This window comes from Chroicocephalus ridibundus, chromosome 10 (genome assembly GCF_963924245.1).
Source record: "Chroicocephalus ridibundus chromosome 10, bChrRid1.1, whole genome shotgun sequence".
Classification (NCBI taxonomy): Eukaryota; Metazoa; Chordata; class Aves; order Charadriiformes; family Laridae; genus Chroicocephalus; species Chroicocephalus ridibundus.
In genome coordinates, this window is record NC_086293.1 from 18,111,689 (window position 1) to 18,136,647 (window position 24,959).

Genomic DNA, 24,959 nt, shown 5'->3' on the forward strand with positions numbered 1-24,959 from the left:
GTTGGCGCTGGTTAAACAATTATTTGTATATCTGCCATTTCTGGATAAAAATCCTGCAGTTCGGCATCACTGTGTTATTAGAAGAGTTTGCTAATGGTTTGGTGTCCTCAGGCCTTCTGTTATAGTAATGGAAGTACAAGCACAAAAGTGGTTGCTAGAAGACATCACAAAAATGCTTAAAAGCGTTCTGTGAATTAGGATACTTGCATTCCATAGCTGATTAAAATATATTAAAGAAAACTTTCTGAAAAGCATTAAGAAAAAGTGCCCACTATAGGATAAAGGATAATTATATGAAACATATGAGCTAGGGCCTTAAAGATGTGGTGTTAACAATGTTTATTTTAATGATTGTTGACAATGTGAATATTCCTATTTGTACTAGAGGTGTTGCATCTGGTTTGGGGGTTTTTGGTACCTATTTTCTACAAGATTGAATACATTCAGGAGCTTTATTCAAAGCATACCACAGTAGTTGTAAGCATGGTATTGTAGTATTGTTGCTTTTAATTTGATTAATAGATGTGTCTATATACAAGTGACAAAGTATTGCCATGAGCAATATTAATGTTGTTTGCTGTTGAAACTTTTAATAGGTGGAATTGTTATCAGAAGATTAAAACTTTTAACAGAGGCCGAAATAGGAAGTTATTCTTCCTGAATAGCTTTGGTAACCTCTTGTGATGACTGCCAGTTACCGTATCCATTCAGGTTTCATCTCTAACTGCATACTTCTTGGAATGAACTAATTCCTATTACACTCTTTTCTTGAAGGCAGATAAGAGTCAGGGGGCTACATAATATATAAAAATAAGGTACAGTGACATGTTTTAATATTTGCAGTGGTACTGTGGTGGAAATGAGCTTTACAGCTTTGCAGTCAGAACTAGATTCTGAACTGAGAAGAATTCTGGTGCACTGTCAGACTCTGAGGGACTCTTCAAAGTTAATTGCAATGTTTGTAGTTGCAACTGAGGAGTATCTGATGAGTTCTATAAATGCGCGTAGTTGAAGGAAAAGATGTGTAATATGTAGCCTTTTTCTTATTTTGCTTGTGATTTTTTTAATACGGTGTTGAATATATTTTCAGTGCACCTAATCAAATACAAATTAGTCATTCAAATACTACTTAGGAATTGACATTTTACTTGACAGTGAGGTGTGTTTTCAAATAGGAATTATGTTCCAAAGTACTGTTTGAAATACTAAGCTTGTTGGTATTTCTGTAGTATGAAATGCTGTGAGATCCTTAGATGGATATAAGCATTAATGAATTAAGCCTCACTGCAAGGTAGGTATTATCCCAATTTCACAGATTGCAGGGAGGTTAATTAACTTGCCCAGAGTCACTCGGTGATCTGTGATGAAATTGGTTTCTATTTAAAAATGTCTGGATTTGCAGTCTCGTGCTTTAACCGTTAGACTGTGCTTCCAAAATCATTTTTGTGGTTGAAAATAATGTTTGGCTTATTATCAAGTAATAATAAGCTTTGTCTATGGACAAAATAGTGTTGAGGTGACCACGTAAGTTTTAAGTTTATCTAGGTACTTTGCAGGTTTTGAGTATAGACAACTGAATGGAGTTGCATTTGAGCTGGGTTTAATCTAAAAGAAACTTAAACTAGAGGTATAGAAAATGGTATTAATGCAAAGTGTATGTCTATGTGTAAGTTTGTGCTAGTTTATGTCAAAGTATAAATTAAAACTAGTGTTCCTGTTTGGTCTGAGTTTTTTTAATAGAAACATTCTAATTTCACTTTCTGTAATCTAATTTAACACAGACAATACATACATTGAAAAGTGAGGGGAAAAGGCATTTGTCAAATAACTTTAAAAGTCATTCAGTCGTATGTTCTGTTGGTTCCAATTATTTAAGTTGTATAACCACCACTTCTAATTTTAAAAAATATAAAAAATTGTTTCCTGTCCACTCTCATTAATGAAAGATAGAACTTCAGCTGAAGAAACTTGTTAGTAAAATTTTATTTCTGGGAGAATCCATCTCTGTAGTTTTTCTGGCTTCATAGAAAAGAAAGTAATTTGGGAGAGAGCGCTTTATTTTTTTTTGATTTGTGGTCGTGTTTCCCCTGCTCTTACTACCAGATCTGCATACCTGGGTATAAAAGTGATGATACTTGGCTCTTAAGAAACCTGCAGCTTCTTCAGACTCCTGTGGTTGGTTCTTTATGTGTCCATTGACAAGTCATTTAAAAGGTTTTAATATAGTTTCTGGATTTGCAAAATTAGCATTGTAAAATGCTTTGAAAGTTTGAAACGTGTTATGATCAGGAAAGCATTATTTTTATTAGAAAAGTGTTAGAAGCTTTTCAAAATAGAATAACCTTTATTTCAAACTTTAGATTCAATCTAATAAATCCTGGTTAAATGCAATTTTGTTTAATGAATGAGGTTGGAATTCATCGCTCATTCTCTTAATTAGCAGCACTTGACTTTATGCACCAAAATACCTGATTCAAAAGCTGTTACTTCGTTGCAGTTTAACAAAAAAATAAAATTTTAGGGCATAAAGTTTTTTTGAAATGCCATATAAATTTACAATCGTGATTGCTGATTACCAGTAATGCAACAGCTATGTAGAGCATATAATTGTGGTGCAACGTGATCTTTTCTTTGAGCTTGGGTACTACTAAGGTAATGCAATAAGCACATAAGTGAGTGCTGAAGTTTTAAACAGGAAAATCATGTGACGTGGCATTCGTCTAATTTAAACTGATATTTACAGCTTCAAATGCAGTAAATTTTTAACATGCAGGTTTATACATTCAGATTTGTCTTTTTCAGAAATAAGATGACAGATGAGCCTTTCAATGCTTCCTCCTCCCTGTCCCTGCTTTCTCATACCTTGTTTTTGATTGAAGGCAAGCATATATTTGTAGTTCAGCAACTCTATACTGGTTTTCCTATTTTCTTTCTTTATTTTTGTCCATGCAATGAGAAAGCTTCTAAGACTATTCTGAAGGTAGTAGTCTACTTACTGCTGACCGTAACAACTTAAAATCTGTCTCTTCACTTGTATCTAATTTCCATAATGGCACTGTGGCCTGTAAGTGCAACATAATATAAATAATACAACATGCTAACCAGGAAAAACAGTTTAAGTGTTCCGCCAACACATTAGTCATTCCTTGCATGTAATTACTTGGAGACTCAGAATAAATACAGCTGTAATATGGGTGATGTTAAAGTTGAGATTTTTAAATAATGTATTTTGTAAGTTACTTTTTCAGGGTTCCTTCAAGTTCCCTTCTCTTTGTATTGTGCAGAAAATGACTTCAATCAGAAGTGGATTGACCAGGAAATGTTTAGTCTTGCTGCCACTCAGGCTTCTGAGAGAGTAGACTGGATTGTTCAGTTACCCAGATGTAAAATTAATAGCAAGTAAAAGTTTCCTGTGTTTGTCAGACTATGCTTTTTTGAACACAATGTGGTTGCTGCTTGAGGCATAGAACCACAATGAGAAGTGGCTGTACATAAATACAAACTAACTTCCTAGTTTCTAGTTGATCCTAGTGAAACAATTCAGAAATTTCAAGAACATGTTGCAAACAAAAAGAGTGCCAGCCAAAGGTATACTCCAAGATTTGTCTGAGGCTTTCTACAGACAGCTGAAGGTAGCCTCGCAATCGCAGGCCTTGGTTCTCATGGGGGACTTCAATCACCCCGATATCTGCTGGGAAGACCACACAGCCAGGCATGCACAGTCCAGGAGGCTCCTCCAGTGCATTGATGATAACTTTTTGACACAGGTGGTACAGGAGCCAACAAGGAGAGGAGCACTCCTGGACCTGGTACTGATAAACACAGAGGGACTGGTGGAGGACATTAAGGTTGGGGGCACCCTAGGTTGTAGTGATCGTGAAATGATAGAGTTCAGGATCATGGGTGCTACGCACAAAACATCAAGAAGTAAAATTACAACCTTGGATTTCAGGAGGGCTAACTTCGACCTCTTCAAGAAACTGCTTGGAGAGATCCCGTGGGCTAGGGCTCTGGAAGGCAAAGGGGCTCAAGAAAGCTGGTTGGTATTCAAAGACCACTTCCTCCAAGCTCAGGATCGGTGCCTCCCTAAGAGAAAGAAATTGGCTAAGGGACGCAGGAGACCTGCATGGTTGAGCAGGGAGCTTCTGAAAAAGCTCAAGTGGAAGAAGGAAGTTTATAATAAGTGGAAGAAGGGACTGACCCCTTGGGAGGATTGCAAGAATGCTGCCAGAGCGTGCAGGGATGAAACAAGGAAAGCCAAGGCCGCCTTGGAATTAAACCTGGCTAGGGATGTCAAGCTCAACAGGAAGGGCTTCTACAAGTATATTGGAAGCAAAAGGAAGACCAGAGAATTTGTGGGCCCACTGTTGAATGAAAAAGGAGCCATGGTGATGGAGGATGTGGAGAAGGAGGAGTTAACGAATGTCTTCTTTGCTTCGGTCTTTACTGCTCGGCCCAGCCTTTAGGAGTCCCAGGCATTGGGGGAAGTAATGGGGAAAGAAGAAGACTTCCCTTGGGTTGCGGAGGATCGAGTGAGGGATCAATTAGATATTCACAAGTCCATGGGCCCCAGTGGGATGCACCCAAGAGTGCTGAAGGAGCTGGCACTGGAAGGCTGTGCCGCCGTACAGAGAGACCTGGACAGGTTGGAGATCTGGGCAAAGAGGAACCTTATGAAATTCAATAAGGGCAAGTGTAGGGTGCTGCACCTGGGGAGGAATAACCCCATGCATCAGTACAAGTTGGGGGCTGACCTGCTGGAGAACAGCTCTGTGGAAAGAGACCTGAGAGTCCTGGTGGACAACAGGATGACCATCAGCCAGCAATGTGCCCTTGTGGCCAAAAAAGCGAATGGCATCCTGGGGTGCATCAAGAAGAGTGTGGCCAGCAGGTTGAGGGAGGTCATCCTCCCCCTCTACTCTGCCTTGGTGAGGCCGCATCTGGAGTACTGTGTCCAGTTCTGGGCTCCCGGGTTCAAGGACAGGGAACTACTGGAGAGGGTGCAGCAGAGAGCTACCAAGATGATGAGGGGACTCGAACACCTCTCTTATGAAGAAAGGCTGAGGGATTTGGGTCTCTTCAGTCTGGAAAAAAGACGTCTGAGGGGTGACCTTATCAACACTTAAAAATGCTTAAAGGGTGGGTGTCAGGAGGATGGGGCCAGGCTCTTTTCAGTGGTGCCCGGGGACAGGACAAGAGGTAACGGGCACAAACTGGAGCATAGGAAGTTCCACCTAAACATGAGGAGGAACCTCTTTACTTTGAGGGTGGCAGAGCACTGGCACAGGCTGCCCAGAGAGGTGGTGGAGTCTCCATCTCTGGAGACATTCCAAACCCACCTGGACGCCTTCCTGTGCAAGCTGCTCTGGGTGACCCTGCTCTGGCAGGGGGTTGGACTAGATGATCACCAGAGGTCCCTTCCAACCCTATGATTCTATGTACTGTACTAAATAGAAAAAATAAGTTATACGTTTGACCAGAATATTTAACCTTGTAGTATTGGTAGTCTTGGTCATATACTGTATTCTTGAAAAGACAAATTTGAGTCACTTTTGTGTGTATGTATGGCTACTTTAGCAAAGGGATTTAATGACTTCAACTGGACTTGCAAGATTGGATACAGCTAATGCTGTTCACTGTTCTGGTTAGAAAATTGTTCTCAGTATTTCTCGATCCCACGGGCATGCTGAGAACAATACTAGCTGGGAGTAGCACCCAGCTTTTCTGTAGTATGGAAGTTCAGTCTCTTCAGTTGATTTATTTCTCATTAGAAATTTTATGTGGTATTCTCAGAAAAATTAGATGCAACTGTCCAGGGAATATATATCAAGATAACACTATGCTTCTGTGGTTATGACAATGTTTATTAGTTCTGCCTTATCTATTAGTAGGGGCAGGATTGTTATAGTCAATTTGTTCTCTTAATACTGTCTTCAAGTCTTTTGAATGTTGAGGTGTTATTATCTATGCCAGAAACATATGACTTCATATCCTAGGTCATTTAGATGCTGTTGAAAATTTACTTGAGCTTTGTGTAGATATGTTTACAGGTCTCTTAAAGTTTGGAAATGAAGGCTTTTAGGTTTTGTTTGATGGTGTTTCTTGGTTTTTGGTTTTTTTGGTGATCTCACTTTTGTGTGATGGATAGTATTATCTTGGTATTCCTTCCAAAGTGTTTCAGAGCAGACTCAAGTATGCATCACAGGCTTCAGGTGGCTTAGGTGTGGGTACCTATTTGGCAAGCTGGAAAATCATGATGGCTAAGGGGCAATTACAACATCATAATTTCCTTGTAGTGTGTTGGCTATAGGTTCTGCAATACATCTGGTAGCCAAGTAATGTCGCAGTGCTACACAACTTTTTTTTCATGTAGCATCTGAATAGCTTTTGTAGAATCTGTCATTAGATTACTATTATCTAACTTGATACCATCATGCAAAAAATAACTGAGGCTTTAACTGATTCTTTTTTTTTTTTTTTTGATAGGTAGATCTTGGTAAGTTATTTCACTGTTTCTTTGTGTTTGCTGAAATACCAGCATTCCCAGTTTCCTAGGATTTATGGAATGACTGTTTTGGGGCAGAGGGGAAGGAGTTTCCTTCTTCCCCTGTGTTTGCTACAGCTCTTGGGGTGTGCCATATTTTTTTTTATTCATGTTAATGCCTTTCCATTGATAAACAAGTCTTACTAAAAGTTGTAATGAAGTTCATCTGAGTGCTTGGGAAAACCAATATCTAGTACAAAGGGACTGAGCATCAAAAGAGACTATGGATTAATGCTGACTCTGAAAGTTTTTATCTTTTCTCCAGTTAATCTTGTTTTTAGCACGTGCCTGTGGAGTCAATAGCATAAGAATTCTTTCCTTCAAAATTCTTGCATATAATAAAGGGATTTGTTTTATTAATATTCAAATTTGCTGTGGTGCTGTCTAGTGACTCAGAAATTATTTTGTGACAGGAATTACAAAGCATAAAAATCTACAAAAAAGAGGTCTTGACAATCGAAAATTTTTGGAGGAAAACAGACTTCCTTTTTTCTTTGCAAAAGTAACTAGGGAAAAAAGTTCTAGTATGAATTAGGCTAAAGGGCAGAACGTGAAGCTTCTGAAGGTATGACCGCTCAAATGGCTGCTGAAGAGAGTAATGTATGAACAGCAAAAATGTTTAGAAGATTTTTTTTGCTGACTTGCTTTGAGCATAGTGTATTTCATAAGTCTATAATATAGGAGGCAGAACGTGTTACTACCTGACTTAAACATGGAAAAAAATGGTTGTAGCAAAAGGTTTGGTTGGGTTTTCCTGCCTGCCCCCCCCCCCCCCCCCATGTTCCTTGCTTTCTACTTTGCTCTTACACATTCCATCAAGTACTTTGGTGAAGTGCTCTGAGATCTGAAGGCAAAAAAGTGTGGATTTAGAGATAAATAATGACAATCAGGCCTGAGAAACACCTGACTCCTATTTAAGTTTATAGTTGGAATGTAAGAATCAAATGTATCAGTGGTAGAAAACCTGAAAGTAAAAATGAACAAAAAAGGTGCTGTTCCTGTGATTTGGCAACATATCTAACTTAACATAGGGGTTATTTTGTGTTAATAAGAAGTGATGTTAAACACAAATGAAAACCCCTTCTAACTGTTCTAACAACTATGTGCTTCAAATTAAGGTTGGCTTGTACCAGCTGTTACTGCCTCTGCGTAACAGCCTTCACAGTGGAATGCCTCACCTGTATCAAATTGAGTATATGCATAAATCTTTGCAAGACTGGAGCTGTAGCATTTCATTAACTGCAAAATGGTAAAATTTTATAGTTCTACTCTTAATGTTTTTTGTAAACCAATCTATAATTTCATTATGGCAGGGGAAATTGTCTGAGTTTTATGATAAGCTGTCTAAACAATGACATTTTCTAAGTCTTTTTGAAGAGAAGGAGATAAAATAAATTGGGCTTTTGCTAGTGCTGAAGTAAATCTGTTTTGCCTTTTTTTTTTTAACAGAGCTGGGTGTATCCCTGCACACCCTGTAATTTGAGAATGTTTGTTTAATGAGGATCTTGTGTTGCTGCTTTTCTCTCCGTGTAGTTTCTCCCTTAAGAAAAGGAGAAAGGCATCAGTACAGAGAAAAAAGCTTGTTTACTAATAGAGTCTTCATAAAGGAGAGTGACTACATTTATCCTATCATTGTTCTTACTTTGCCATATGGCTGTTTTGGTACTCTTATCTATCATGTCACGTCTTTTGATCAAGGCTCTAACACTTTCTCCTCTTTCTAGGCACATAGTTTAGCCCAGTAAATTCACTAATTGCCTTGGCTCCTTCATATTGAGAAGTGGGGGACGAGCTGATGCAGTGTGTGACTTAGAGCCTCTCCAGAAGAGCTAGCCAGTCTCTGCTGCCTTCACATGGTACTTAAGAGGGTATAAAAGGTAAGTATCCATGACTAAAGCTACATAGGCTGCTGACATACTTTAATGTCTCAAATTTGATTTTTGTTAGAAAGCAAAGAACATGAAATCTCTAAGACGAGGCTCAAACTCTTAGAAGTTTTTATAACAAGTTGATACTTGCTTTGTAAGATAGTTTCTTCTAGTTAGAGAAGCCACTCATAAACTTTGGTGTGCGAGTTCACTTGTGCCCAAATTTGCAGCGTGTCTCAATGTGTGTATTCACATAGTAGACATCGTATCAAATTTTGCATACCTGAGAAGGTCAGAAACTTGTGACTTGGACTTAAGTTATGACAGGTCAGAGAGGATTTGCTATTCTGGTATTAAGTTATGAGGCATATAAAAGGAGGTGAAGTTCACAGTGATGTTCAGTGCGATATACAAAAGGTTAGAAAAAAAAGTCACTCCTCAGTGATGCTTGGACTTGTTCTGAATGTGATGGGGTTTTTTTTTTTGTTGCTGTGTGTTTTTGTGTGTGTGTGTGTTTGTTTTTTTTTTTCCTTAGGAATGATTCAGCTTTTTTTTTTTTTCCCCAGTATGACTTTATTTTTGGAAGTCATAGGAGGGACAAATTCAAGACGTGAATTGAAGTAATTTCAGTTATGCATCTGAATAGCTATGTTAAGATATATAGTGGCGTATAGTCCAACCTCTTACCTGGCAGCATTGAAGGTTGGGCGTCATCTGAGATACTGACTTTAATCTGTCTTGCCATTTGAATGCACATACTGAATGAGTTGGAAGTCTTGGACTTGCTTCATAAAAACCAAACACAACCCTCCCCTCCCACCCCTGCACCAAACCCAAGAAATCTGCAAAAAACAAAACCTAAAACCACCCACAGCCAAACCAAAATAAACCCCACTCCAAACCAATGATTAACTATTTATTTGGAAGCAAGTTGAAGTTTGTGCTATAATCTGCAAGATCTTTACTGAGCAGAAAAAGTGAAAATTAAATGCATTATATATATATATGGTTTAAGGAATTATATTGGCAGTTATTAAAAGTGTTCTTTGAAGTGTGCAACTTGGTTAATATCAATTATTTTCATGTGTCTAATGACCCATGGATAGCAAGTGTATCTCTTTGTTCCAAATATCCTGTGCCAAATCAAGAATAAGCAGCTGTTTTGTTTTAGTTCATATTTGTACAATCAATTTAACTACTTTAACCCTGCTTAAAGAAATTATGAAGAACAAGTTGCCAATGATATTCATAAACTGTACGAATTTTTTCCTTCTATCCTTAAAACTTTTACTTAAGTCTTCCTTTTTTAAATTGCATGTTAAAGTTATAAACTAGGGGCACATCAAGTAGGACACAAAGAAAGAAGGCCAGTCTGGATACTTAGTCTCTTTTCTAGGGTATATAGGCTCATATTTATAAAGGAAATGAAGAAACCTTTGTGCCAAACATCCTGTATGATTTTTGGGAAGTGAATATAATGTGAAATGGCTTGAATTGCCCCTTCTTTCTGGGAAAAAAAATCTAATTAAGCTTTCTTCACAGTACACAGTATTTTGTGGTATTGCAAATGGGATGTGATCCCATGTTCAAAATCTCTTAAGAACAGGATGAACAGAAAGAGCTAGTTCATGGAACTAGCTCTGTCATCCTGACCTTACTACTACTTTTACTTAATTCTGTGAAATACAGTTGACCCTTTAAAGCCAATTTAATTAAAAAACCATTGGAATCAAAACTGGGAAACTGAACACTGAATTAAGTTCCTGATTGTGGTTCATGTTGCTTGTGACCTTGACACGGAGGCCAAGTTCAGCTGTTTCAGTGTCTTTTAATATGTGGTAATAGATCTTTTAGATTATTAATTCACTAAAGTATTAATTAAATGAATAGTGCAGAAGGATTTTTTAATTTTTTTTTAAAGTAAAGCTCTAGCGAAGTGCTGTAAAAGGAGATGCTTTATAGGATGAAATATTTACATAAATGTTTGAATCTTTCCCTTTGGCTTAAGCCTTTTTATTTTCATATTTTCTGTAGAAATAAAAATTATTGTGTGTTGATAAAATCGGTTATACTGTGTAGTTTACCTGGGAGTAAGTATTACCTGCAACACCATATAGTGACATCAGCCTTATAACTAAAACTAGAAATGATTGAAAACACTTATCAAGATACCGATGGGGATATAGCACCCTTTAATATTTTTTTTTTTTAAAGTGTGTGTACTTATTAGAATTACTGCATACAGCTTAGAAACTTTAATAAAAAAAGTAGATGAATTCGGAATTCTACTAGATTTTCTATGCAGTTGGGCTATATGGAGACAGAGTTGAGAGATGAATTCCATTCTGGGTTATAGCATTTTACTGCCTTAATTAGTGTGTGGAAGCCCCATAGCCATTATACCAATTCTCTGCCTTTTATCTTCAAGAAGACACTTGCTGCTTTTCTGAATTGAGACTTCTCATATGTAAAAATGTAGCATTTGTTATTTGATTAATACACGATTCAATATTCTATCTTGGCTGGACTTCTCACAGTAGTGAAAACTCATCTTTTTTCATTTGGTTTAGTTCAGGAGTAAGCAAAACACAAGTGTGAAACTCGTCTGTTCCTTCCTCTCCCCTTTTTCTGCTTAGCGTTCTTTCCAGGGCATGACTCCGTGTAGTCAAACATATGACTCATTGTAGTCATCTATAAGCTTGTCTTTATATTGTTTTAGTATACCAGGAGATTTCACCTAAATGGCATGGCTGACAGTTTCTCTTGGAAAAGACCTAGAAGGTTAGTTAAATTTAGTAACTGCGCTTCCAGGATACACTATTGCAATTTTCTTAATACTGTTATTTTGAAATTTTTGTTAAACTATAGTTTGTGAAATTCTAGGGGAATCTTTCACCAAGAACTGTGGAACCTAAAAAGTCCTAATTTAAGTGGGACTTTGTACATGAATGAACGAGATTATATAAATGGATGTTGAGACTGGACTCAGCTAAGCATTCTAGGAGGTCCCTTATGTTCCTGAGTTGTGTAAATTGGTTCCCCCTGCCCTTTATTGTGTTAATGTATCTTTGTCATCCTTTCCTAAATCACATACCTTATGTAACCATGCTGTGTTTCTGTCTGTCAGCCCTGTCTTCAAACTCACGGGTCAATGTCAAACAAATTTAGAAGAGGACCTCAGATAACTGAGGTCCTGTGAATTTCTGAGGCCCATGCGCTGACCAAACATCATCTACTTAAGATCCTAACCAGGTTTTTATCCTGTCAACAGCGCAGTTGTCTGTGCCACCAGCTGATGTCCGCAGCTGTTGGCAGTGATGAGTCTGAACCATCCTTATGTGCACTTCTTTGTTGGGAGCTCCACAGCAGTGAGTCTTGCAGCCCTTCCCATTTGGGCAGGGTAACCAGCTTGAGAGAACAACCTTTAGTTCCATTTTGTGCCTGTCACTCTAGGTCTTGATTGCTTCTGGGTGTTTGATTCCTTCTATCTCTCTTCAAGGGGACTTGTCTGTAATCGCACAAAATTGGGCAAAAAGAGTTGAGTGTTAATATATTGAGGTAGCATATTGATAAATCAATGCTGCCTTAGCAGCTATTGTTGCTCAAGTGTTTTATATTAAAAAAGAAATCATTAAACCTCCAAGTAGCCCTTGGATAACTTAAAAGCATTGAAAAAAGTAAGTTGAATGAATTAATGAGTTATCCAAAGTTACCTGAAAACTTTTCTCTGTAAAGTGCTTACCCAATGTGATACCTCACTGTAGGGCTCTGCTCACCCTGGAACAAGGTGACGTGTTATTTCCTCCTTTGTGGTCATGCTCACTGCCTTAGGGGTGTGTCTTCATGTAATTAGGTATAAAAGGAGTAGGGTATTATCTCCTGGGGCTTCCAAGAATATTGGGGGGGCAGGAAATACTACATAGAGTTAAACTTCACAGATATTTTGGTTTAGAGTTTTTTCTGTGGATTTTAAAAGTGCTTGCCTGATTAACGGACGTTTTACGTACCACTTAAAAGGAGATGGATGTCGTACTTTGCGTCGGGGAACACTATACTTTTAATACAGTTTATTATAGAGCTTTTTTCCCCCCAGGAAAGTTCTTAGCCTTCAATAAACTTGTACGTAAATGCTGACTTTTTTTATAGTATGATTTAGGTTAAGCTGTTTAAAATGAGGGTTGAAAATAAGGTTTTTGTTTCTTAATACCAAAGCATCCAAGTCTGTCTTGTTGGATGAAGCTTTTCTCCAACTGAAATCCTAATGCAACTAAATTTAAGATTTGCAGGTAGCCTTAGTAAAGGCAGTCCAGCAAACTCAACAATTTCACAGCAGTTGAAAGAGAACCTAGGGGAGAAAAGATCCCTAGAAAGAGCTGTTCTAGAAGATGGTGGGGTTATAGGCGAGGATCAATCAGATGCTGAGGTTCAGAGTAGTTAGAATTCAAGGTGCTGTAGATATTGTTTGTGATATCTATAGGGTTATTTAATTCAGATCTGCTGTGCGTTTAGATGTGACATTAATTGTTGTTCAGCTTTCTGGTGGTATATTAAAAATATGGTCGTAACACCCTTTTAATGAGAATTGTATGTTCAATTCTTACCATGTCACTGATTTACTGTTAAGTTTTTTTGCATTTCTGAAGTCTTTCAACTTAATGTCAGCAGTCCCAAAGAAAGGGGACTAACTCGTATCTCTCGAAATTGAGCATTCGGGCTTAATTTAATTTCGTATATAGAGAATTATTTCTATAGGTCCCAGTCCAAGTCATCTCAGAGTCAACAATGGATTTCCATGGACTTCTGCTGACTTTAATCAGTTTCCTATAGAACCTGTTTATCTGACAACATGAGATGTTGGGGTTTTTTCCTCAAAAGTTGAAGAGCACCTTTGTGTGTGCAGTTTACTAAAGGAGTGATAATAGATTAAAATGTGTGCCAGGGTATTTGGTGGGTAGAATTTCTAAAGTTGTATCACATCTAAAAAACTGTGGTGTTCAGTGGTAAATTATTTGCATTTTAGATTCTCTTACATGAGCATTATACTCTGTCCTAGAGTTACCTCTGTTTATTGATTTGGGACATATGCCAGTCCCTAATATTTCTTTCAAATAGGATTTGTTCGGAGTGCTGACTCCATTCTAGTAATTCTTACCCTTCAGACTACTCTCCTTCGCAATATTCTGCCAGTCTCCCTGAGCAGTTCGAAGGGCTGTGTACTCGATCAGTCCTAGTCTTTCTCCTACCGAATTCTCTTTCATACATAAAGCATTTTGAAACTACTTTTCTGTTGCTAGCAGGCGTTTTATTTTTTTTACATCTCAGTCTGTGTAGCTATATTGTAGATGTGACTTATGTGTCTTAAAACTCTTCAATGTCTATGCCAGATGGAAGCATTCTGTATGTCAGTTTACATCTGAATCCTCTTGCATACTGTTTTCTTTCTGCAGTCTATCAGTCCCTCAACTCTTTTGGACAGATTTATGCAGCTCTTTTCCCTGGGGGAACTTTCAGTTATATATTTTGCTGATTACTAATTTTCTCATCACCCAGCCCCCGGCCCGCAAAACTAAACAAACTGCTTTTCCCCCAGTCCCTCAGTTTTCTTTCATTGCAGCTCAGACTTTTGTATTTTCATTCTTCTTTCATTCCATTATTTGGGAATAGTTAATTTAGATGTGTATCACTTACGGAGGAGAAGAAAGTATTCTTATTTCATTTATATATATACATATATGCTATTTTGTTAGAAGAAGAGTTTTAGATAACTTGTAGAATTCTGTTTTTTTTATGTGCACAGTTTTGGCTGTGAGTTCCTCCCTGATGCTGCCCCCCACTCTCCCTGGTCGCCCCCCCCCCCCAATTAGTTCTGGCATTGTTATTAGGTGTCTTGGTCAAATAGTTTTTGATTTTATGGTTCTCTTGTTTAGTGGGTCAGGAACGTCCTTGTTCAGCCAGATTTTTCATCCCTTGCCGTGGGAATAGAGACATAACTCTGAAGTGGAACATTTGGGCATGTTGGTGCTAGCCACTCTTAAGTTGTGCTTTCCTCTCTGTTTACTGCCACAGGTAAGACTTGAAACTAACTTACTTTCCAAGTTTAAATTGGTAAACATTGTATTCTGCATGAGAGGGGGATGAGTGAAAGTTGCTCAAGGAGACTAAAACTACCACTAAAAGTTAAACAAAAACTTCTTGCGTAGAATGGCTTGCCCATTAGCACTACTGATAATTGAAGGGGTGAGTGTTTTGTGTGGTTTTGTGTGTGGTTGGTTTGTTTGTTTTTTTCCATCCTCCATTATAATTCTGATAAAAACCTTTCCAAAGAGGTTTTAACTCAGCTGCAGAGAAATTTCTTCCTTGGTTAAATCTAACCTGGATTCTAGAATACATTTTTCTAATCAAATGTGACAGACAGCTGTTTGAGAGTTAAGATTACTTCTAGTCTTTAAGTAGCCCTGGAGCTGCAAATATCACAGTAGTGCTGAAGAATGAAGGAAAGGTTGGGGGAAAATAGTAGTTTTAAATTCGGCAAACATGAGCGTAGTTCCTAGCTCTTGCTCCTTAATGACCTCCTCCTTGGCACTGGTAAAATCATTTTGGTTTGTCCAGTATCTGGAGGATTTTATGTTCATAAATTCCACTGACTTTGAAAGTCAAAGGAATTTAGATGTGGAAGTAGATTGCTTTGAAAAATCTTACCTTTCATTCATTTCTCCCAGCTGAGAGACACATGATGATAATTCCATTCATTTACCTTCTTTTTTTAAATTTACGTTATTTTCACTGGTCAGGGGAACTGTGCTCATGGACAGGGGAACTGTGCTCCTGCACATGAACAATGACCATCCCAGTAGGACTGGGACAGTTTGAGAATTCCAGAGCTTGTAGAAGGCTCTGATAGAATCATAGAATGGTTTGGGTTGGAAGGGACCTTCAAAGGTCATCCAGTGCACCTCCCTCTGCTTGCTCTTATAAGAGCGGTGTTCCAACCCTCTGATCATCTTCATGTCCCTCCTCTGGACTTGCTCCAACAGGTCCATGTCGTTCTTATGTTGGGGGTTCCAGAGCTGGATGCAGCACTCCAGGTGGTATCTCACCAGAGTTGCTTTTGTTGCAGCCCAGGATAGAGTTGCCTTTTTGGGCTTTGAGCGCACATTTCGGCTGACATTCAGCTTTTCATTCACCAGTACCCTCAAGTCCTTCTCAGCAGGGCTGTTCTCCATCTCTTCATTCCCCAGCCTATGTTGATACTGGGGGTTGCCCTGGCCCGTGTGCAGGACCTTGCATTTGGCCTTGTTGAACCCCATAAGGTTCACATGGGCCCACTTCTCAAGCTTGTCCATGTCCCTGTGGATGGCATCCCGATTCATTCATGGAAATGCACGATGCAATGTCAAAAATTCTTTAAGATCTTGAAAACTGCAAATGAAAGACATTTGTGGTTTGGTTTTTTTTTTAGAAGTGAATTTGTGGATATGCATAGTAAAAGGTATTATTGTGTCAGCAGATTTCTTAGAGGTATGCTAAACAATAGCTTAGCTGAAAAAAAAGCAAAACAACGTAATACAAGTTTGATGGATATGAACTATTTATGCAAAATGTCCTGGCAACTGTACTCTGCATGGAAATTTCAAGTAGGAAGATTTTGGTTTAGCTCTTCAGAAGAAAATTAAAACTACAAAGTACAAACAAGCAACAAGAACTCAACTTGCCTGGATGCAAAAAGTACGAGAAGAGTTTTTGTAGGTATTTGGATGTCTTAAATGTCTTGTCAAGGAGTTAGCCAGAATTGGATTTCAGTCTAAGTTAATGGCAGAACTGATAATAGGAGCTCCCAGCAAGGAGCAATCGTAATAACACTGATGCCTTGGCATGTCAAGAATTCCAGGAAGTATTGTTTCCTTGAGACATAGTGACTCCTGCAGTTGTATGGAAATGTATTTGGTGTCTTCAGAAGACTAATAGGTTCAAATTAAAATGATCTTATATGACGCATAAAAAACTGGAGACTGAAATAGCTAGTTGGTTGTGCCAACTGCAACAGTACAACTTTCAGCCATATGCCTAACCATCAGCCTGCTTTATTTTTAAGGCAAAATAGATACGCGCTTTGCTTGTTGACAGCTATGGAGTCACTTTAATTTATTTTTCAATGTAAGAGCCATTCAAATTAGCTAAGAGATGTAAGGTTTTTAATAATGGGTAAATAGATTTAAAACATCAGGGCTTTTAGCAACAGAACAAGGAGGGTTTTATTTATGATGATGCACAACAGCTTTATTTATGTTCATCTTAACGTTAGCTATTTCTTAGGAGAGCTGTCATTTAGGATGTGGCTACAGTCTAGATTATGCATCTGTAAAAATTATAAATGCTGCTTTTGGTAAAAAGTCTGAAAATCTCTTAGAGGACTTTAAAAACATGGAAAACTACCTCATGGGGCCAGGTAATAAAATTATTGTAGCAACTTCAGGAATTGTATACTGGTAGAATTATTAGAAAACACACATTCAGTTAATCTGGTTTGAAATTCTAAATTACTATAGATGTCACCAAAAACCTGAAGGTTAGAAAGGTTTTCTTCTGTGGGGAGGAATAGCACAAAATTCTGTTGAAATACTGAGTGTGTAGATACCCTCCCTCCCTCATCCATTAACTGTCATATACAACGGACGGTTAAACAAGTTGCAGCGGCTATGCAGCTTTGCTGCCTGATTTATCGCGCATTTAATTTAATTCACTAAAGGTGACTCTTGTGTTTCACCACAGAGACACAAACTTTGCTGACTGATTACCCAGGCTTATGTTGGAACTTCCCGTGGTAAAAAGCACATGGTAGTTGTACCCATATGCCATTATATGACCTGGCTTTTGAGCATTTATTTACCTAACTTGGCACTATTTTAATTTCCTCAGAGTTGCTCACTTTTAGGAGCTTGACTAAAAACTTTTCTCAACTATGTCCTTATCTACTATCCACAAGCTACCTTGCGTAACAGCTGCTTCAGCACAGTGCAAAAACCTTTTGGACTGTTAATTGGTGAGAGCACAGGGTGGTGAGTCAGTGTTGTGCTACTGCTGTTTCTTTGGTCTCTGATGTACAGAGGAATTACTTTGAGATATATATATATGTAGCTTTGAATATATAATGTGAAACCTATTCTCTCAGGAGAAGTAGATGACTTGCAAGAGGCAGTTTCTTTGAGTCCATTCTGTGGGTAAGTTTCAGAATGAACTGGCACTGGATAGTTCCCACAGTGCTGCGAGTTAGTCCTTTGAACAGGGGAGTGGGGAGGGTAAGGCTGTATCTGTGCCGTTTGCTTTTTTTTTTTTTTTTGGAGTGGGAGGTTGATGGTGTTAGTAGTTGTTTTTTGCCAGTCAGATGTCTTTTGGAAGACCTGGGAACTAATCCCTCCAAAAGTGTTCCCAAAGGATGGAAATTAAGTAATTGCTTAGACAAAGAGGACAGGGTTTCTCTCTTTTTGTCTTTTGCCCATCTCATACTTAAGGATGTAAGAAAAAAAAAAAAATGACTGACAAGTGTTTCACCTGGACAGATCATCTCCTGTCTAGCTCTAGATTTTCTTCATCCTTTCGTGGAACTCATGAGTCTTAAGTCAGCATTATTGGAAAGTTTAATCAGTAAAACCATGAGTTACCTTTCCTCACTACTAAATTCCGAAAGTAAATCTAGGCAGTTACTGTGAAATGCTGATTTTTTTACTCTGCCTCTTTTTTTTGTTTCTAAATAAGATGTCATAGAGTAGCAGTAATTTTCTTCTGTGTTCAGCTCTAATTTAGTGTTAGAATTCAATCTAATTGACATATTTCAATTTTCCAATAGAAGTCTGACTCTAATTTGATGTTTAGACACAGGTTGAATCTTGGGTATTTGCATATTAATAAGTATTCCAGAAAGGTATCTGATTTTCACAGCAATAAATTTTAACGACTTCTGTTTGTACAGCATTAGAAAACATCTGGTGTTATCAAACCTCATAGACAAAATGAACTTGCTGGAGAGAAGACTGTCCTTTTCTGCTCATAATGACCTCAGCTGTCTTATTTACCTTTAAATAAAAACAAATTTGTGTATATGTGGTAAATATTAAGACCCCTGCATTATTAGATTCTGCTATTACATAAAATTGGAGAAGCTGCTTTTACTTACACAGTGTAGAGGTAATGTAGGGTTTTTTTTGGTTTGTTGCAAATAGACATTTCCAAGTGAAAAGGTGCAGTATAAAAGCTGCTTTCTTCTGACTTGTGGAGAGCTCTGTGTGTTTTTATATCTGTTATACTTAAGTGTGTCCTGCAAAAAAATACCCAAGAAGCATAATGGTTAACTGCATAAAGGCTTTTCTGGAAAATGGCATAGATAAAATTTTGGAAAGTTGCATGTTTGCACCCATGCAATCTACCTGTGGAAAAAAGAGCAATTACTCACTTGAGTTTAATTTTTTTTTCACACTTCTATGTGCTGCAGATTTATGGAATTAGTTCTTCATCATACAGACCCTCTTTAGGTGAGCTCTGTCACCTGTGTTAGTCTGGTTTGTACTGCTATTTAATTTTAAAAATATATGTTAGTATTTAAAGTAGTAGTGAATAGGAAACATCGTCTAATTTAGAAGACTATTCATGTGTGCCTGATCCTCAATCTATAGCGTATAACTGATTTTTTCCCCCCCCTTTCAAACAATGGTTACAGTTTTTCACAGCAGCAGTGTCTTCACTTCAATATTATGGAAATTCCTCAAGCAAAGTGATTTTTTCCAGTCACTGGATTTTCTACTCTGCCAGACAAAAAAATGCCAGAGGGTTGTTTAGGACAGCAAGCAAGTTGACTGTTCAAAGACGAGTGGTTTGTGGGTGTGGTGTGGTTTGGGGTGTGTGTGTGTGTGTGTGGGCGGGGGGGGTTTGTTGTTTTTTCTTTTTCTCTATTACCTGTAGTCGGTTGTATCTTAGCTAAATCTCTTCTATCTTATCTGTGTGTTTGCAAGCACAATATAAAAACAGCTGTGGATTGGAAGAGGATCTTGCATCAATTGACAAAGCTGGGAATATGTGTGGCTGTCTCAGCGGATGTTATGTTCTGGAAATAAAGAACTCTGGGGGTAAAGTTGTAATAATAATAACTTTAAAAATAGTGAGTCCTGTATAATTCAAAAGAACCCACCCCAAACCCAAAAAACTCTTGTTGCATTTTGCCGTCCCCCATCTTACTCTTATATATTAGAAGGATACCAAGTAAACAGTATGCCAAAATTAAGACAGACCTGTTGGAGCAGGTCCAGAGGAGGGCCACAAAGACGATCTGAGGGCTGGAGCACCTCTCCTATGAGGACAGGCTGAGAGAGTTGGGGTTGTTCAGCCTGGAGAAGAGGAGGCTCCGAGGAGACCTTATGGTTAAAGGGGGCTTATAAGAAAGATGCGGACAGACTTTTTATCAGGTCCTGTTGTAATAGGACAAGGCCTGATGGTTTTAGGCTAAAAGAGGGTAGATTTAGATTAGATATAAGGAAGAAATTTTTTACAGTGAGGGTGCTGAAACACAGGCATAGTTTGCCCAGAGAGGTCGTAGATGCCCCATTGCTGGAAACATTCCAGGTCAGGTCGGATGGGGCTCTGAGCAACCCGATCTAGCCGAAGATCTCCCTGCTCGTTGCAGGGGATTGGACTAGATGGCCTTTAAATGTCCCTTCCAACCCAAACTTTCCTAGGATTCTATGATTTTCAAATACTACTTTTTTGTTTTTAAAATGTGACACTGAAACTATACGCTTGCTTACATGAAACAAGAAATCATACAGAGTTTGTTATTATTCAAATGAATGATATATGAAATCTTTAAATACTACCTTAGCAGTTATGCTTGACTGTAGTCAATGAAGCATTGCCTCTTGCATTTGTTGATTTCATCAGTTAAATCATTTGACAGGTTTTTTTTCTGTAGGTGATTTTATGAAAGTAGTCAATAGTTAGTTATGTAAATCTATAGTTTGTCTGGTTCTTCAAATATCTACTGTAAAACAGCATTAGTCTTGAAATAAGGAAATAAACTCGATTTTTGGTAATTTGCACAGAAGCATCTGCTGTACCATAAAGTGAAATTTATGTCTGGTGGCTTGGATGGAAGAAAGGATGTTCTAACTTAAAGATGTTTTCTTTTGGTAGAAGTCAATGAAAGAGACTTGTTGTGCAGTGTTTTGAGGCTTTTCACGTTGATGCTGAAAATTACAGTAGATAGCATGAAAAAATGATGGTTGAAACATGTTTTTGGTACATTTTACATTGCTACAAGATCTTACTGAACTTTTTTTTTGAGGAAAGTGCTGATGTTAATTACTAATCTAAAGAAAATGTTGTTTGAAGAATAGCATTTTATGTGTAATTTATGGAATACAAGTTCTCTTAAATTCTTATTGCGCTTACCGTTGTGACATTTTGAAGATTCTCTAAGGCTTAAAAAACCCAAATGACCTAGGTCTGTCAAATAACACAAGATGGAACAGCAAGAAAACAAACCGATATTTTCTGGTTTTAGTTGTTTTCTTTTTAAGTAAAAACTGTAATTGCATTGATATTTTATATGATGGCATGTATGTAAAATTTAAATGTGTCTGGAACAAAATATGGTCATTGTGGTTTAGTGTCTCTTCTGCTAAAGGTGACTTTTAATTAATTAGAGTGAAAAAATAAAGTCAAAGAAAAATGGTTTGAGGAAGAATTGAAGCATTGCATTATGGAAACTGAAATTTATATTTTGGTCTTAATTTCAAAAATAGAGACCTCAAATTGACTCTTTCAGAATAGATTTATTAGATGGCTAAACCACTGTTAATATCAAACCCAAACTTTGTTACTATTAAAATGCTTCTTGCCATTTGCCTTCTCCATTATCGATTTATATCAAATTTATATCAAATTTATAATAAAAAATAATTTCTAGTGGGAACTATTTAATTAGAACATCCTTCACCATTCTCCTCCCAACAAAGTATCACGAACAATTCTTCTGAAATATGTGTATGTTTTTCTTAACTATATGCTGAATAACTTGAACATGAGGAATTAAAATGTTTTGTTGAAATGGCAGAGAGACAGCTTGATCACTACTGGAAGGTTTGAACTAACTGTATTTGTGAGCTTCAAAATCGGAAATATAAAATGGCAGCCCTGAAGCACTGCGAGCAAACATTTCTTACTAGGTATGGAGACAGACGCATAGAAATACAATTTCATTTGATTTTTTTTTAAACATGTCACTCATTTTTGTAGTTTTATGCGCAGGAGGATGTAGTCCTCTGTAATCTTGCGTTATTAGTACTAAAATTTTTAGTTGTGTGTAACTATCTTGCTTCCTCCCCCTTTTGCATTTGTGTTCAGTTCCCTTCTTTTTCCTGAACAACTGCTATTGTACGATTGCAAAGCTGAGGCTTGCTTTAAGACTATCTGTACTTTTCATACAATACCAGGTGCGCATCATGATTACTTGTGAAGTACTTCAGGTCAGTGTTCTCAGAATATTTATTTAAAACACGTGTCACTGAATTATTTTCATGGACTGAGAAATTCTTATGGTCTCTTTTTACCCGAGATGAAAATCATATGAATAACTGCATGCTTACTAATGTAGACACTTCTTGTCCATCAGTGAGTAGAGTACAGATGCATTGACTTAAGATGTATTTGAAATTAAAGGTTTGGTTGTTATTTCTTTTTTATTTATGTTATATTTTTTTGGATAGGGTCATAGAAATGTTTCAGAGTATTTCCTGATATTTTTTTTTCTAGTGATTTAGGAGAATATGTTGAAACCGTCTGCTTGGGTTTGTTTTGCTTTGGGGTGTGTGTGTGGGGGTGTCTTTTGGGTTTTTTTGTCTTTTTTTTTTTGTAGAGTTTATACTACTATATTACAGAAACCCTTAAAAACTTTGGAAAGTTTTTGCTGTATCAATCCCGAACATCAAATATCCTGAGAAATATTTTGTCTTAAGTGGAAAGTACTATAATATCCTACAACTATTATCTTCAAATTTTCATATTAAAGGTAGTGGTATTATGAATGTTCATGTGCACAGTGTCAGTATTTGCAGGAGAGTAACTCATGCCATCTTCAGTCAGCTCCTCCTCTTCCTCCTGCCTGTTTCCTTCCTCTTGTCTAAATTCCCTGAATTCCTTCTTTCTCCCTCCAAATGTTTCAGAGAAGCTGATACAATTATTCAGTCCTTGTGTTCCTATGTTACGTCGTAAAGCGTAGTCACAGTTTGTGTTACGCATTTTCAAATGACTGCTTTTAGAGCTTCTTAAATGCTTCAGTAAGGTTGAATTGCATTTATCTGAAAACAAGCCTGTGGAAACATGGCAAAAAGCAGGCATGAGTGCTGAATCTTTCTCAAAAGAGGTTAGTCTTGCTGTCCAGTTTAATTGAAAAAGCAGCATGTTGGATAAGCTGTTATCCCTGTCTCACCATTCCCCTTAAATCTGAAAGTCTTGTAGGCTATGATAACATCTTAAATAACATGGCAACTAACGCCTCTTGATAACTACCTGTAGAGTTGCTTTTTTCCTAGATCTGATTAGTGCTACTTACTAATGGACGTTTGTATTTTCTTGAAAACTAATTTTTGGACTGTTTGAGCAATAAGGACCAGAATAAGAACAATCTCAGACTTTTCCTCAGGGGAATGTTGCTGTTCGGCTTCAGAAGCACTCAGCTGGCTTAGGAATCGAGGTGTTGTGAAGCTGGAGCACTCTCCGCTGGCTCAGTGGTTAGCTGACAAGCTGCCCTGCAAGTATTCTGCCAGGAGAAAATGATGATACAACTCAGCTAGGTCTTTGGTTCTAGCCTCTTCCTAGTAAAATACGCATACTTTCTCCTCCAGCTGCGAGTGTAACAGCTTCAGTAGGGAGATCCTTGCTCGCTATTTCCATAGGTCACAGTATTGTTCTCTGCTCTCTTGCGATTAAACTCACATTTGCCTTTTGACCTTTTGAAGTTTTTATTTTCTTTTCAGTGCAATGCCTCAGGCTTTGCAAATACAATTCTACCATTTAAAGCTTGATTATTTTCAAAGAGTGACTTCTAGCATAGGTCTTTACAAACGATCCAGTGACTTGGTTAGCAGCTTCTGCTGTTTCAGCTATATGAGTGTATTAAGAAGCATAAGTGCTTATACCATTTAGCCAAAGAAAGGTGGTTTAGTAAATTAATATAAAAATAATCAAGTAAATGAGCTACTTTCAGAGCCTATCTAGTAACTTTATGCTGTACTTCTGCAGAATAGAAACAAAGCAGATGCTGTCTTCAGAGAAGTTAATGTGCTCAGGACTGTCTAGGCAATTGCTCTATTTTTGGAAAAAGCATAAGTAGCTTTTACAAAGATATATGGAGAAATAGAGGAAAAATGGTAATTTTCAGAAGAAAATCCAAATGGTAATTTTCATAATTTATGTATTTTAAAATTTATAATAAGAAGAAAGTATTCCGTAATACTTTTTTCTTTGCAGATATGAAGATCTAAAATTTTATTATGTTAATGCTTATGTTAAAAGCATTTCATTCAAGGAGGTCTTCGTGGTTTTTATTGAGCACTTAGACTGACATGCCTTGCTTATTGTTACTGCTAAATTAAATTTCATTTTGACAGCTGACCACCAAGCCACTCTTCCAGGGACTGTTTTGTTCTTAGAGTGAATGTGACATAAGGAAAATGGTTTATCTGTGAATATTATTGCTTGTAGATTTTTTCTTTTCTTACAAATATGCTTTAACAGGCTTCAAGATTCTTAGAAAAAAGTGCTCTTTTCGTTCTCTGGACATTTTTTTTTTTTTCAGTGCGAAAGCTGTAAAGTGTTGAAAGCATAGATTTTCCTTGATTAATGTAGCCTTTGAGATTCTCAGCTTCTTGGCAGCATGTCCCTAAAGATTCTTTTCTTTTTTCTTTTCTGTTTTTTTTTTCTCCCTCCAATATAGAGAGGAGTAAACAGGTATATACTTCCCAGGGAAAAGAGATAATAGCAAGGAGAACTAGTCTTATCCCTAGATTTAAAAATAGTTTCTGTGTATCATCTGTATGTCATCCTGCCCCTCCCCCCTTCTTAACAGACTATTTCCTTGTTATTAGAAGAAAAAAAAATTGTTTAAAATACACATATATCAGGGAAGTAGGATGACTCTTGTCTGTATAGTGCATTGTCATAAGAGAAGTTTCTTGAAGCATGAAGAAAAGCTGAGATGTACTGATGCTAAAGAGTTGAGTAAAAAATAATGTATTTACTGACTATGAGGTATTCTAATTTTACAGATATAAGGGATACCAGATCTGTGAAGACAATGTGACGTAGTTACAGAAACTTGATCTAGTGGAGCAACAGTTAAGTCTCTGTTTACACACTCTTGATTCTGAATTGTTGTCTGTAGACCTTATCTTTTAAAGCCATTCTAAATGCAGAACAAACTCCACTGATTCAAAACCATGCTGTTTGGCTTTAAATTGGGAAACAAACCTCAGTATCTGCACTTTTTGCATTCAGAAGAACAT

The 24,959-nt window shown here is 37.4% G+C and overlaps 1 protein-coding gene across 11 annotated transcripts in view; it reads left to right on the forward strand.

The window, feature by feature from the left end:
* The window catches only part of FHIT (fragile histidine triad diadenosine triphosphatase), a 611,077-nt gene that overhangs the window by 38,925 nt on the left and 547,193 nt on the right, over positions 1-24,959 (forward strand). For 3 of the 11 annotated variants that reach the window (XM_063347963.1, XM_063347959.1, XM_063347962.1), the window contains exon 2: positions 8,269-8,421. The exons of 7 other annotated variants lie outside the window; for them this stretch is intronic. The gene's annotated coding sequence lies outside the window, so the exon portion shown is untranslated. Of the gene's footprint in view, positions 1-8,268; positions 8,422-14,339; positions 14,479-24,959 lie in introns of all 11 variants that reach the window. One more of the 11 variants, XM_063347961.1, reaches the window with a different exon arrangement.